The sequence below is a fragment of the Giraffa tippelskirchi genome, chromosome 2 (genome assembly GCF_054371585.1).
Source record: "Giraffa tippelskirchi isolate mGirTip1 chromosome 2, T2T-mGirTip1v1.2.pri, whole genome shotgun sequence".
Lineage (NCBI taxonomy): Eukaryota > Metazoa > Chordata > Mammalia > Artiodactyla > Giraffidae > Giraffa > Giraffa tippelskirchi.
This window is the reverse complement of record NC_137276.1, coordinates 118842353-118856212: the sequence shown is the minus strand read 5'-3', so window position 1 is coordinate 118856212 and position 13860 is coordinate 118842353.

Below are 13860 nucleotides of genomic sequence, written 5' to 3'. Positions count from 1 at the left end.
TTTACAGAAGCTTTGTTCATAATTGCCAAAATATGGAAACAAACAATCTGTTCTCCAATAGATGATGGATAAAGGGTGGTATATTCATATACTGGAATATTATTTAGTGATAAAAACTAGTGAACAATCAAGTCATGAAAAGACATGATGGAACCTTAAATGTGTATTGCCAAGTGAAAGAAGCCAATATTAAGGGGTATATAGTATATGATTCCAATTATATGACATTGTGAAAGAGACAAAGTTATGGAGACAGTAAAAAGATCATTGATTACCAGGGGTTCCTGCTGTGTGTAATGATAAATTGAGAGGGGAGGGATGAATGAGTGAGCATGGGGGATTTTTAGAGCAGTGAAACTCTTCTGTATGATGCTATAATGGTGGATAAATGTCATTTTACATTTGTCAAAATCCACAGATTGTATCAATGCAACACCAAGAGCTAACCCTGATGTGAACCCTAATGTATCAACTTTGGTTGATAATGATGTGTCCATGTCAGTTCCCTGATTGTAACAAGCATATCATACCAAAGCAGGATGTTAATATTGATGGGGAGGCTGTGTGTGTATGTAGGGGTGGCAGGAATTTGAGGACTCTGCTTTCTCAGAATTTTACTGTGAACCTAAAATTGCTCTAAAACACAGTCTATTAACTGAAAAAACAGCCTATTAACTGAAAAAATTATATTTTTCAGCTTTTCAGTGTTATAATATCTTCTAAAAGATTATTTTTACTGGATGTATTTTAATTTTTATGACTGCTATGGTCATAAAAGCAACAAAGCCATTATAAATAAAGTAACAAGTAATACCGGGTATATAAATTTAAAAATCAATGTCCTTGTACATACTTTTTAATCTTTGTGTGTGGGCGGTGGCTTAGGAATAAGGCACTTCTCTCTCCCTCTGTCTCTCTCTGTCTTTGTGTGTGTTCTTGTGTGAAGAATTTCTTCTTAGTGCCTTCTTTTGAAACGTAGGACAACTCTTCTTTCACCCTTGCACCTGAACTATCTCATCTTAAGCTGATCTTGAACTGGTGTTCCTTGGGTATCCTCAGAGTTCACCTGATGTTGGAATCACTCAGGAAGGTTGCTTAAAGTGCTAAATCTGAATTATTACCTGTGAGTGTGAGCATGGAACTCTCCGTGTCACTGATTCCCTGGACGGACTCTAGGCACACTAAGAACCACTCACGTAAATAAGAAGCGAAGTTTCATGAACTCAGAATCCTCCACCTTGCTTTTATAGGCACAAGGAAAGATCTGGGCATGGCTAGAAGAAGACAGGTGTCTCTCCTCATTCAGTCACCACATTCTGGCCACTGTAACCCTTGGCAAGGTCTTTGATCTTTTTGAGTCTCCGTTCCCTCCATATAAAGAAGATAACCTTATAATATTGTTGTGAGGATAAAATGAGTTAGTACATGTAAAGGATCTAGAATAGGGCCTAGCACATGGCCAGGGCCAGCACTTAAAATACATAAGCTATCATTATTAGCAATGCAGTCAAAGGTTGAAATAATTTTATTTTTGACAGTCACATCACACTGTTGACTCATGTCTAGGTTTATTGCCTAAATCATCCACATAATTTGTACATGTGCAGCTGCTAAGCCACATCATTCTCCTCTTTGTAAAAAATAAATATCATGGGATTTAGAGTCAGATAAAAATGACTTAAATAGTGGCTTCACGCACCAGCTAGATAACTTGTGGACCTTATTTAACTCCCTCAAGCTTCATTTTTGTATATCAACCTCAAATAGTTACTATAAAGATTAAATTCAAGTATATTAAGAACTGAGCACAATGTAGAGCAGACCCTGCGGCCACAAAGAGTCAGACGTGACTTAGTGACTAAACTGAACTGAACTGAAAGCCTGGGCTTAGTACTCAATAAATGGTAGCAACAACAATTATTGTCACTTCTATAATGTTTCCACCTGCGAGATGCAGTCGTTGCCATAACATCTCAGGGTGTTTGGGGACAGTGATTTTTTCAGTCGCTGCAATCACTGCCCCCACCTCACCAAGTATTCTGGGCACCACTTATGTCTACTTATCCTTCAGCACTCTCACCTCTGTGAGCAGTCCTCTTAAAATCTCATCCTGAAGTATGTAGCTCACGTACACACTTCAGCCTGTGTGGTGTGATACCATACATGCATTCCCTCTTGGACATCAGAGCCAACAATCTACCCTTCCAATCAGGTGTGGTCCACCAGCATAAAAGCCCTGCTATGGGCTTTCCTGTTAACCATGTGTCAATCAATACCTGAAGCTTTGCTTTATAGCACAATGACTATCAGAAATGAGTTATTATTGGTGAAATTATTGGCTTGTTTAATGGCATAACAGGCTTTCCTGGTGGCTCAGATGGTAAACAGTCTGCCCACAATGCAGGAGACCTGGGTTCAACTCCCAGGATCAGGAAGATCACTTAGAGAAGAGAGTGGTTACCCACTCCTGTGTTCTTGCCTGGACAATCCCATGGACAAAGGAGGCTGGCAGGCTACAGTCCATGAGGTCACAGAGTCGGACACTACTGAGCAACTAACACTTCACTTTCAATGACATGACACAAGTTGGGAATGGGCTCACATGGGGAAATGATGGGAAATTAAGATACGTGGACTGGATACAATATCTCAGAGATCATCTTCACCTTTGCATCAACAGGTTATATAGGATTTGTAAACTTTTTCTCCTTAGAGATGGTATCCAAGGTTTGCCATCCTTCTTCCAGCAAATGGGTACAAGGTTTTAGACTTGCCCTATGGCAATAACAAATGGCAAATATAAAGACAAATTATACTCAAGAATATCATCATTCTAAGACTTCCCTGGTGGTCCAGTGGCTAAGACTGTGGGCTCCTAATGCAGGGCACCCAGGTTTGATCCCCAGTCAGGAAACTAGACACCCCCATGCTACAACTATGAGTTCGCATGGCACAACTAAATATCCTTCGTGCCTCAATGAAGATCAAAGATACCGTGTCACAAGACCCAGTGCAGCCAAATAGGTAAATAAATTTTAAAAAAATGAAAAAAAGTCATCCTTCTGCCTGGAGTGAGCGTCAGGTGTGGTCAGAGCAACTAAAAAAACAGAATGCTGCAGGTTCATCTAACTTAGAGAATAGGCCTTATAAATTTTTTACGTACACTTGTTAATAAATATTAACAATATTAATATTAACTAGTGTTTGTTTAATAGCTGTATACATGTATGGTGCAATATGGTATGAAAGTGAAGTCACTCAGTCGTGTCCAACTCTTTGCAACCCCATGGACTGTAGCCTACCAGCCTCCTCAGTCCATGGCATTTTCCAGGCAAGAGTACTGGAGTGGGTTGCCATTTCCTTCTCCAGGGGATCTTCCCAACTCAGGGATTGACTAGCATCTCCTGCATTGTAGGCAAACGCTTTACCTTCTGAGCCACCAGGGAAGATCATTAAAACATAATAGCTGGGTTATAGGTTACTATCTTCCATTTACTCATGTAAAATCTTTCATTGGCTAATACTGTCCACCTAAATAGCCTAAGAGCTATGCATGAACATGTGGGGTTAGTTGGCAATACAACATTTACAAGGCAGTGTGTGCAGGAACTTTGACTATCCCAAGAATGTAAGTTAGATCCTGATACAAGATCTGTAACATCTAGAATCATTAAAAAAGCAATGGTAGGAATTTTAAAAAATCCTTTATACTGGTAGTTCTTAAACCTTGTCATTCTTCAGAATCACTTCAGATGCTAATGGATTGAAGACTTAAATATGAGATCTAAACAATCAAACTCCTAGAAGAAAACATAGGGGAACAGCTTCTTGACAGAGATATACATATATATGTGTGTGTATATATATATATATATATAATTTTTAATATTTATTCAACCTTAAAAAAGAAAAAAAATTCTGCCATTTGCAATAAATGGATGGACCTTAAGGGTCCATAAGCTAAGTTAAATAAGTCAGACAGAGAAAGTAAACACTGTATGATCTCACTTACATGTGGAATCTAAAGAAGGCAAACTCATATTAATAAAAAAAGATTAGATGTGTGGTTGCCAGAGGGATGGGAGGTATAGAAATTGAGTGTAGTTGGTCAAAAGTTACAAACTTCCAGTTGTAAGATAAATAAGTACTGGGGATGTAATGACCTACATGATAACTCTAGATACCAATGACAACTCTAGATATCAACTACATGATAACTCTACATACCAATGCTGTATGATATATTTGAAAGTTGCTAAGAGAGTAAATTCTTTTGCAATGTATACATATGTTGAATCATTATGATATACACCTTAAACTTATACAGTGTTGTATGTCAGTTCTATCTCAATACAGCTGGAAGAAAAATAAAATAAATTGGACATGAGTTTGAGCAAACTCCAGGAGATAGTGAAGGACAGGGAAGCCTGGCATGCTGTGGTCCACAGAGTCACAAACAGTCAGACACGACTTAGCAACTGAACAGCAACAACGAAGTAAAACAAAATATAGATTCTCATACTCTATTCATGGTGGGGGATTTTCCCCCCACCAAGCCTGGGAATGTGCATTTTAATGAGCATCTTTGATGAGGCTGATACACATGAGCAGTGAACTACAATCCTCATACTATAATGCCTCAAAACTTGAGTATTTTAAAAATACTAATTTCTAAGACTCTCTCAAGATTTCTCAGTAAGAAACTTGGGGGTATAGATTGCATATAAACATTTTTAAAGGCTTCTCGGTGGTTCTTTAACACAGGAATCATGGTTATTTTAAAGTCCTTGTTGGTTAGCTCCAACATTGAGGTAATCTATGGATATACTTCTATTGTCTATTTTTTCTCTTAGTTGTCTATCATTTTCTTGCTTAGGTCCATGTCTAGTAATTTTTTTTTTATTCCAATCACTGTCATTTGAAACATTATACAGCCTCCAGATCCTATCTCCCACCAGAGAGATATTTCCTTCTTACATTTGATACTTCCTTCTTACATTAGAGTGAAGAATTTATCATCATAATCCAGTTAGGGATTAAACTGATCTGCAACTAAATTGCAGTACAATTCTACATCTGCTCTGCCTATTTCCCTTAGGCATATTCCTCCCAGGGCTTTGATTGAAATCTTGGCAGTTATTAATCTCCTGAGTTATAAAAGACTGCAGAAAATCTACTTCTGCTCTTCAGAGATTCCTAACCCAGATCCCCAGCCTCTCCTTCATGCATTTTTAAAAACTGTTAAATATCTTAAAGAAAGATTATTGGTAATCTTTAGACATGACCTTTCTCCTATTGGGTCTTTATTGCTTAATTCCCCACAAGACTGTGTTAAGGCTCCTTTTGCCTTAGAAGCTTTTGACCTGGCTTCGAGTTTCCAATTTGTCCTCCAACTCTACTAAATCAATAAAGGTTTTACTGATTTCATCAATCTTTGGCAGAGACTCTCTTTCAAGGCCATTTTTGATTTTCAGCTTTCACCCCAAACTGGCAAATACCCCTGGACGGAAAACAGTTGAGAACTATTAGCTCACCTTAGAAGAGTTTTGCTTCTCTGGAATACAAATTCACCTAATCATTGTTCTTTCCAAAGCTCTCTGCTATGTTTACAGCATTATTTACTTTTCAAGTTGTTGCAGTGAAAATGTTGATCTGCCAAGACCTGGTACATCCTATCTGAATGTAGATGTCTTCCTATATCTATTTATAGATATATCTATACATATTTTTAGCAGAGACATCACTTTGCCAACAAAGTCTGTATAGTCAAAGCTATGGTTTATCCAGTAGTCATGTATGGATGTGACAGTTGGACTATAAAGAAGTCTGAGAACCGAAGAATTGATGCTTTTGAATTGTGGTGCTGGAGATGACTCTTGAGAGTCCCTTGGGCTGTAAGGAGATCAAACTAGTCAATCCTAAAATAAATCAACCCTGAATATTCATGAGAAGGACTGATGATGAAGCTTAAGCTCCAATACTTTGGCCACCTGATGTGAAGAGCTGACTCATTGGAAAAGACCCTGATGCTGGGAAAGATTGAGGGCAGGAGGAGAAGGGGACGACAGAGGATGAGACGGCTGGATGGCATCACCAACTTGATGGACATGGGTTTGGGTAGACTCAGGGAGTTGGTGATGGACAGGGAGGCCTGGCGTGCTGCGGTTCATGGGGTCGCAAAGAGTCAGACATGACTGAGCGACTGAACTGAACTGAACTGAACTGTAATAAAGGCAATGCTAGTTGTTTCAAAGTATTCCTCTGCAGTAGCTACTGTCATCTGTGTTTGGCAAGGCATTATAGGAAGAGATGAACTTCAAGAGAGAAAGTTGATTTATAAATAGAATAGAAACAAGACAGATGCAGCCTAGAAATTTGGAGCCCTGCAGGACTGGGAAAGCCAATTGCTGCTACATTCCAAAGAAGAAGAAATGAGACTTTAGAGGCACTGGGAAAGAAGATCAAGTGAATCTTCTTATATTAACATATGTAGTACTCCCAACTCTGGGCTTCTCCAGTGGCTCAGCGGTAAAGGATCTGCCTGCAACACCGGAGCTGCAAGAGGCATGGTTTCAATCCCTGGGTCAGGAAGATCCCCTGGAGGAGGGCATGGCAACCCACTCTAGTATTCTTGCCTGGAGAATCCCATGGACAGAGGAGCCTGGCGGGCTACAGTCCATAGGGTCACAAAGAGTTGGACGTAACTGAAGTGATTAAGCATTCACACATACATACCCAATTCTGAGAGCCTCAGGATAGATGCCATTAAGCTGAGAGAGAGAAGGATGTGGGTAAAGAAGCCAAGATCCAAGGGAGACATGAAAACTATGTTTAGGAGAGAATTCTGGGCATAGTTAAGGGAACATAGCACAAAGTGGAAGGCAAGAGATCATTTTTGAATACAAACATACTCAAAGAAAGCACAAGTTTCAACTAAAAATACTTTTGACTCTTACACACTTGCTACAACCTTCAGACTGGGACCCAAGAACAGAAATAGACTGGAAAAGCTTTACGGACCTCATCATCCTTAACACTGATTTCAGCCACAGCCAAGAAGAATAACTGGAAAGGATAAACTTGCCCAAAGGCTGAGCCCAGGGCCATGGAGAACAGAGGACAAGGGATTCCCTCCTAAAGAGCAGGATTTGGGGGGTTGAGCAAAGAATTTTCCCTCCCTCTCCCCACTAGAGTAGAAAGCCATCCCAATGCCTGCTCTATAGGACTTCATCACTGTTACGGACCAGTGACTTCTGTTTATTACTCATCCTTCCTTTTTCTCCAAGAAGTATGTGTCACTGCTATCCTGTCCCTATTCAACTACTATATCTTGAGTGCCAGTGGGGAACTAGATAACTTAACTTTCTAATCAAAGTTTGCTTTAAACAGTCACACTTGAATTTGAGGAAGGAAAATTGAAGAATCAATACATCACAGGGAGATCCTGGACTTCGAGCTATAAGCAGTGACCTGTTGGGACTTTGAGTTGTTTCCTTAAAGGAAGCACATTCTAAAGGCTCATAAAGTGATAAAATGGATACACGATCACTATGGCAGAGACAGTGTTTACCAAACCTATGTCACCTACTCTACATGCCCTAGCATGGGCATCTAGAAAGACAACTTAGCTTAGCCTCTCTTAAAAGTGAGGCCATCTTGGGGCTTCCCTGGTGGCTTAGTGGTAAAGAATCCACCTGCCAATGCAGGAGACATGGGTTCAATTGCTGGGCCGGGAAGATTTCACATACCACAGAGCAACTAAGCCAGTGTACTGCAGTTACTAAGACTGTGCTCTAGAGCCCAGGAGCCTCAACTATGGAAGCCCGTGTACCCTAGAGCCCATGCTCCTCAATGAGAGAAACCTGTAATAAGAAGTCCATGTACCACAACTAGAGAGTAGCTTCCACTTGGTAACAACTAGAGAAAAGCCTGTGCAGCAACAAAGAGTCAGCATAGCCAAAAATAAATAAATAAGTAAAAATTTTTTTTTAAAGTGAGGCCATCTGGTACATTCTTTTCAATGACATATAGATAGAAGTTGTGTGTGCTACTTCCAGACTTGGCCCTTATAACTTCTTGAGAAATACTTCTTGTGTTCCCTTTTTTGCTTTGGTGCTAGGGAATGATGATGCCACCAGGTACAAGAAGCCTGCATCTCTGAGTGTCCAGTTGAAGAAGAGCTATCTTGGAGAGCTATCCAAACAGCAACATCCCTTTTGATCATATCATGAGCAAAAAGCAAAACTTTAATTGTATTAAAATAAAAATAAGCATAAACTTTATACATGCACTAACCTATGGACATTCCAGAGTTTCTTTGTCTGTGCAACATAGCAGCACTGTCTTGACTTGCTTGCCTTGGCAAATACAGGGCACCAGTACAAATTCAGTGGTTCTCTTCTTACCATTTACTTTGCCCTGTACTTCCTTTTAGCTACAGAGTTCCTGCAGGGCTTCCCTGATGACTCAGTGGTGAAGAATCTGCCTTCCAATGCAGGAGATGCAAGTTCTATCCCCGGATCAGGAAGATCCCCTGGAGTAGGAAATGGCAGCCCACTCCAGTATCCTTGCCTGGAAAATTCCATGGACAGAGGAGCCTGGGGGGCTGCAGTCCATGGGGTCTCACAGAGTTGAACACCACTTTGTGACTGAACAACAATAAGAGTTCCTGCATTTGGTACCTTTGTTAAATTGCAGAAAACCAAAGGGGAAAAAAAGGTTACTTTCAAGAGAAACATAACCCACTTGCATCTTGCCCAAGGTTTGTAAGCACTCTGAATGATACAAAGTTGAAAGTTCTGCCCTCAAGGAATGGCAAAGCAGTAGGGGACAAATCACAGTGGGAAGGAGAGGGTGGGATGAATTAAGAGAATAGCATGGAAACATATACATTACCACGTGTAAAGTAGATAGCAGGTGGGAATTTGCTGTATGACACGGGGAGCTCAACCCAGTGCTCTTTGACAACCCTAGAGGGAGCGGGGTTCAGAAAGAAGGGGAAACATGTATGCCTGTGACTGTTTCATGTTGATGTATGGCAGAAACCAATACAATATTGTAAAGCATTTATTCTCTAATTTAAAAAAATCAAACAAAATGAACAAACAAAAAAAGCTAAAAAAAAAAAAAAAAGTACCAGGTGCTTGACTTAGACACAGAGCTCTGTAAGAATTTAGAGGAGGAAGTGATGGTTTCCTGTACTGCCAATTCAATGGGGCTTCCCAGGTGGTGCTAGTGTTAAAGAACCTGCCTGCCACTAAGGAAATGTAAGAGACGTAGGTTTGACCCCTGGGTTGGGAAGATTCCCTGGAGAAGGGCATGGCAACCCACTCCCGTATTCTTTCCTGGAGAATCCCACGGACAGAGGAGCCCGGAGGGCTACAATTCATGGGATTGCAAAGATTCAGACATGACTGAAGCGACCTAACACATGCTAATTAAATGGAAATAAACCCATGGCCCCAGTTTTAAGAACTTATGACTGTGCCCCTCCCTCCATTCCTAACAGATTATTTATCACCTGGACATGCACTTTTTCCTGCTTCAGATTTTAAATTTTTGGCTGACTCCTGCCTGTCACTCAGCATATATCAGTCTTGTCGACTACTGTCAGTGTACATGGGCTCTTGGGGATTAAACCAATTCTGATTTTAACCAAAACAGGTAGTGGTAGGTACAGAAAATTGACTTCAAGAACAAAGCCCACAAATAAAAGTTCTTTAAGTATATATACTTTGTGACTTTGCCCTCTATATGCACAGATAATCAATGTGAGATTCCTAACAGCTAAATAAATGGAAGTTTTCTGGAAAGCCTTGAGTAATCAGCTACTTCTGCTGCCTTTTCAATGAGAAATCTCTTTCGTGGCATCTCTAAGAGGGCAAAACCTAGTCTCTGCTTAAGCACCCTCAGTGTCTAGGATTCCTGATTTCCAAAAAAGCCTTTTATGTGGATGGACAACTTAAAACCTAGCTCTACATTTATCAATCTAAGCAAACAAGTCACCTACATTTTGAACTCTATTCAACTCTTGTTTTATTTTGAATAATTCTTCATTGGTTCATTGATTCTTCAACTCTTTTATTTTATTTCTCATAATTCTTCATTGAGAAAGGATTGTTATGTGGAGTTAAAAGAAAAAACACCTACATTATGGGGGGGGAAGCATAAGAGAAGCTGTAAGTATTTTCCCACAGCCCCACTGGTCAAGGATGTAGGTGCCTGATCCTGGTGCCTCCTACTCTTGGCTATGTTTATGATTTATGTTTGTTTTGTTATCCAATAGGTCCTGGGAAGTTTCATCCACTCCATCATGATCACTTGAAACCATTTCATTCCCTTCAGTGACGCCAGAGCTCTGTTTGGAGCATTTCCAGTTTCTGTCTGCTCAGGCCTACATACCCCTCCAGGGAGGTCAAGACTTGGGGGGAAACTGGCAATAAATACACTCAGCACAGCACAGATTTTTCCTCTGGTACACTGATCCTTTAACTTCTTTGAGATTCTGCTGCCAAGCACTGAGATATCTCCCTGGAGGGTCTGGGAGGTTGTGTATGAGTCACAAATATGCATACATATGATTTTGAGTTTCATTTCAAGAAATTCACAGACCTGAAGATGACCTATGAACCTCAAGAATCTGAGCCTTCCAAGCAGAGCTGAGTTACTGACTCCATGCATCCAATTCAAATTACCAAGACCTTGCTTAACACTGACTCTGGTCAAACACAGCACTGGGCATTGGTCAGGCATGAATAAAGCAGAGTCCCTACACACAAGGACACAGCATCTAGAGGGGAAGTAGGCATACACTTAATTCTAGTAGATCCTGTTCTTCTCGTCTTGTTTATTGGAGTAGAGTTGATTTACAATATTGTATTAATTTTAGGTGCACAGCAAAGTGATTCAGTTATACATATACATTTTTTTAGATTATTTTCCATTATAGATTATTACAAGATGTTGACTATAGTTCACCATGCTATAAAGTAAGTCTTTATTGCTTATGTATTTTATGTATAGTAGTTTGTACCTGTTAATCTCAAACTCCTAATTTATCCACCCATTCCTCCCAGTGGGGCTTCCCGGGTGGCTCAGATGGTAAAGAGTTTGCCTGCAATGTGAGAGATCTAGGTTTGATCCCTTGGACAGGAAGATCCTCTGGAGAAGGGAATGGCTACCCACCCAAGTATTCTTGCATGGAGAGTTCCATGGATTTGTGGGCTACTGTCCATGAGGTTGCAAAGAGTCAGACATGACTGAGTGACTAACTCTTTCATTTTATAATTTTTTAATAATAATTTAATAATCACCACATGTAAGTGATAGCATATATTATTTGTCTTCCTCTCTCTGATTTACTTCACTAAGTATAATATTGTCTTGAGTCCATCCATGTTGCTGTGAATGACAATATTTCGTTCTTTTTTTAGGCCTGAATGCAATTATTCCACTGTATATATGTTCCACACCTTCTTAAGCCAATTGTCTGTTGCTGTTCATTCAGGTTGCTTCCATGTCTTGGCTGATAGTGCTGTTGTGAACATTGGGCTGCATGTATCTTTTTGAATTAGCATTTTTGTCTTTTCCAGATACATGCCCAGGAGTAGAATTGGTGGATCATATGGTAGTAACACAGAGCAGTCTGTGGTGTACAATTGTAGTTAAATGTGCTTCCAGAGAGATGAGCTGGATTGCATCTTAGTGGACTTAGTTGTGACCACTGAGGGCTATGTGACCAATCCTGCAACAAGCAAAGTTATTATATTCAGTCTTGCATAATCACATGTTTGCTATGACACATGATTAATAGCCATATAATCTTAGGTGGAAATTTCACTAACTTCCAAAACATCTTTTAAATGTCCTCTTAAACAAAAAGGAGCATTGTCGTAGAGGATTTAAGACCTATTCCAATTTTCTTTTTGTGATTCTATGCAAAGTGATTTGAGTTTTGTATGTGTTTTCTACTTGTTTATTCAAAATTTCTGGGTCATTAGGAGGCTGGCAAGAATGTCTGAAGTTTATTTCATCGGAGCTAGTTTGTCACTGCTGAAATTGATTGACACTTGACTTTAATTTTCTCCATTCTGCCAACTGCAAGAAGGCAAGGCAGCTGGTCCAGCTAGCAGAGTGTGGGGAGGAGGTTTTTACTCCTGAGCACAGGAATAAGTGTGTGAAAGCAAAGTCATGCCCTGGAGAGAAAAGCTTCTTGAGTGTCAGAGAAGAGGACCAAAAGGGAGCTCCCTAGGAAGAGAACCAAGGCAGCTTTCTGAAGTTAAGATGCAGAACCATGAGGTCAAAAACTCAAATGTCAGTGGCTTCACACAGAAAAACAGGAGGATGTCTGGGCAAATATCAGGAATTAAGAGCATTGCTAAGAAAGGATTTTCCAGTGTCCCTGAAGCATGTTCTCAGTGGGCTGAATCCACTTAAATCTAGGGAGTGGATCAACATAGGCATACCTCTTTCTCCATGTCTGCTTTCACTTCCTTGATACCATCATTGATGAATCATCTTCCAGGCTACCAAGGACCTATTTTAATCATGATTTCTTTTTTAAAAATCTGTATTTATCTGGCAGTGCTGGGTCTTAGTTGCAGCACTTGGGATCTTCGATACTAGCCAAATTCTCACTTACGGTGTGTGAGATCTAGCCGCCACCCCCGAAACCATTCACTCATTCATTTAAACCAAGTTTTAATTTGCTTCTCATCAAATCAGTCAATAGACCTCCTAGCAAATAATTTCTGGTTCTTTTTTTTTTTTTTTTTTAGTTGTGGGCTAATTACTTAACAATATTGTAGTGGTTTTTGCCATACATTGACATGAATCAGCCATGGGTTTACATGTGTTCCCTATTCTGAACCCGTCTCCCACCTCCCTCCCCATCCCATCGAAGCAACCTAGATGTCCATCAGCAGATGAATGGATAAGGAAGCTGTGGTACATATACACAATGGAATATTACTCAGCCATTAAAAAGAATACATTTGAATCAGTTCTATTGAGATGGATGAAACTGGAGCCCATCATACAGAGTGAAGTAAGCCAGAAAGAAAAACACCAATACAGTATACTAATGCATACATATGGAATTTGAAAGATGGTAACGATAACCCTATATGTGAGACAGAATAAGAGACACAGATGCATAGAACAGTCTTATGGACTCTGAGGGAGAAGGTGAGGGTGGGACGTTCTGAGAGAATAGCATTGAAACATGTATATTATCATATGTGAAACAGAACACCATTCCAGGTTGGATGCATGAGAAAATTTCTGGTTCTTATCTCTTTTCCTCTTCCCTTGTCTATCTGATAAAGATTTGATGTAGTAAAGATGTGTGCTCAGTCCTGTCCAACTTTTTGCGACCCCATGGCCTGTAGCTCACCTGGCTCCTCTGTTCATGGGATTTCCTAGGCAAGAATACTGGAGTGGGGATCCTACTCCAAGGGATCTTCCCGACCCAGGGATCGAAACTGCATCTCTTGCATGTCTTGCATTGGCAGATGGATTCTTTACTACTAGTGCCACCTAGGAAGCCTATAGTAAGAATGAACCTGTGATAACTTGAACCAGTGTGTTTCAAATTTCTCTTTCTGTAAACAACTATTCTCTTGTAGCCATTTTGCTAAAGCTCTGGAGTCGGGGTGGGGGCTGACAACACCACAGGAAGGATGAGGAGAGTGTGCTGTCGGGGAAGTCTTGCCTAGATTGGAGAAGAAGGGAACCTCCCATCTGGACTGTGGGAGATGAGAGAGACCAAAGAAGTTGAAGGTCAAGGTTTCCACTTGTCCCAGAGTTCAGGCTACATCTCCAAGAGTGAGGTCAAGTTGTTGCAGACACTTCTTGGTGAGT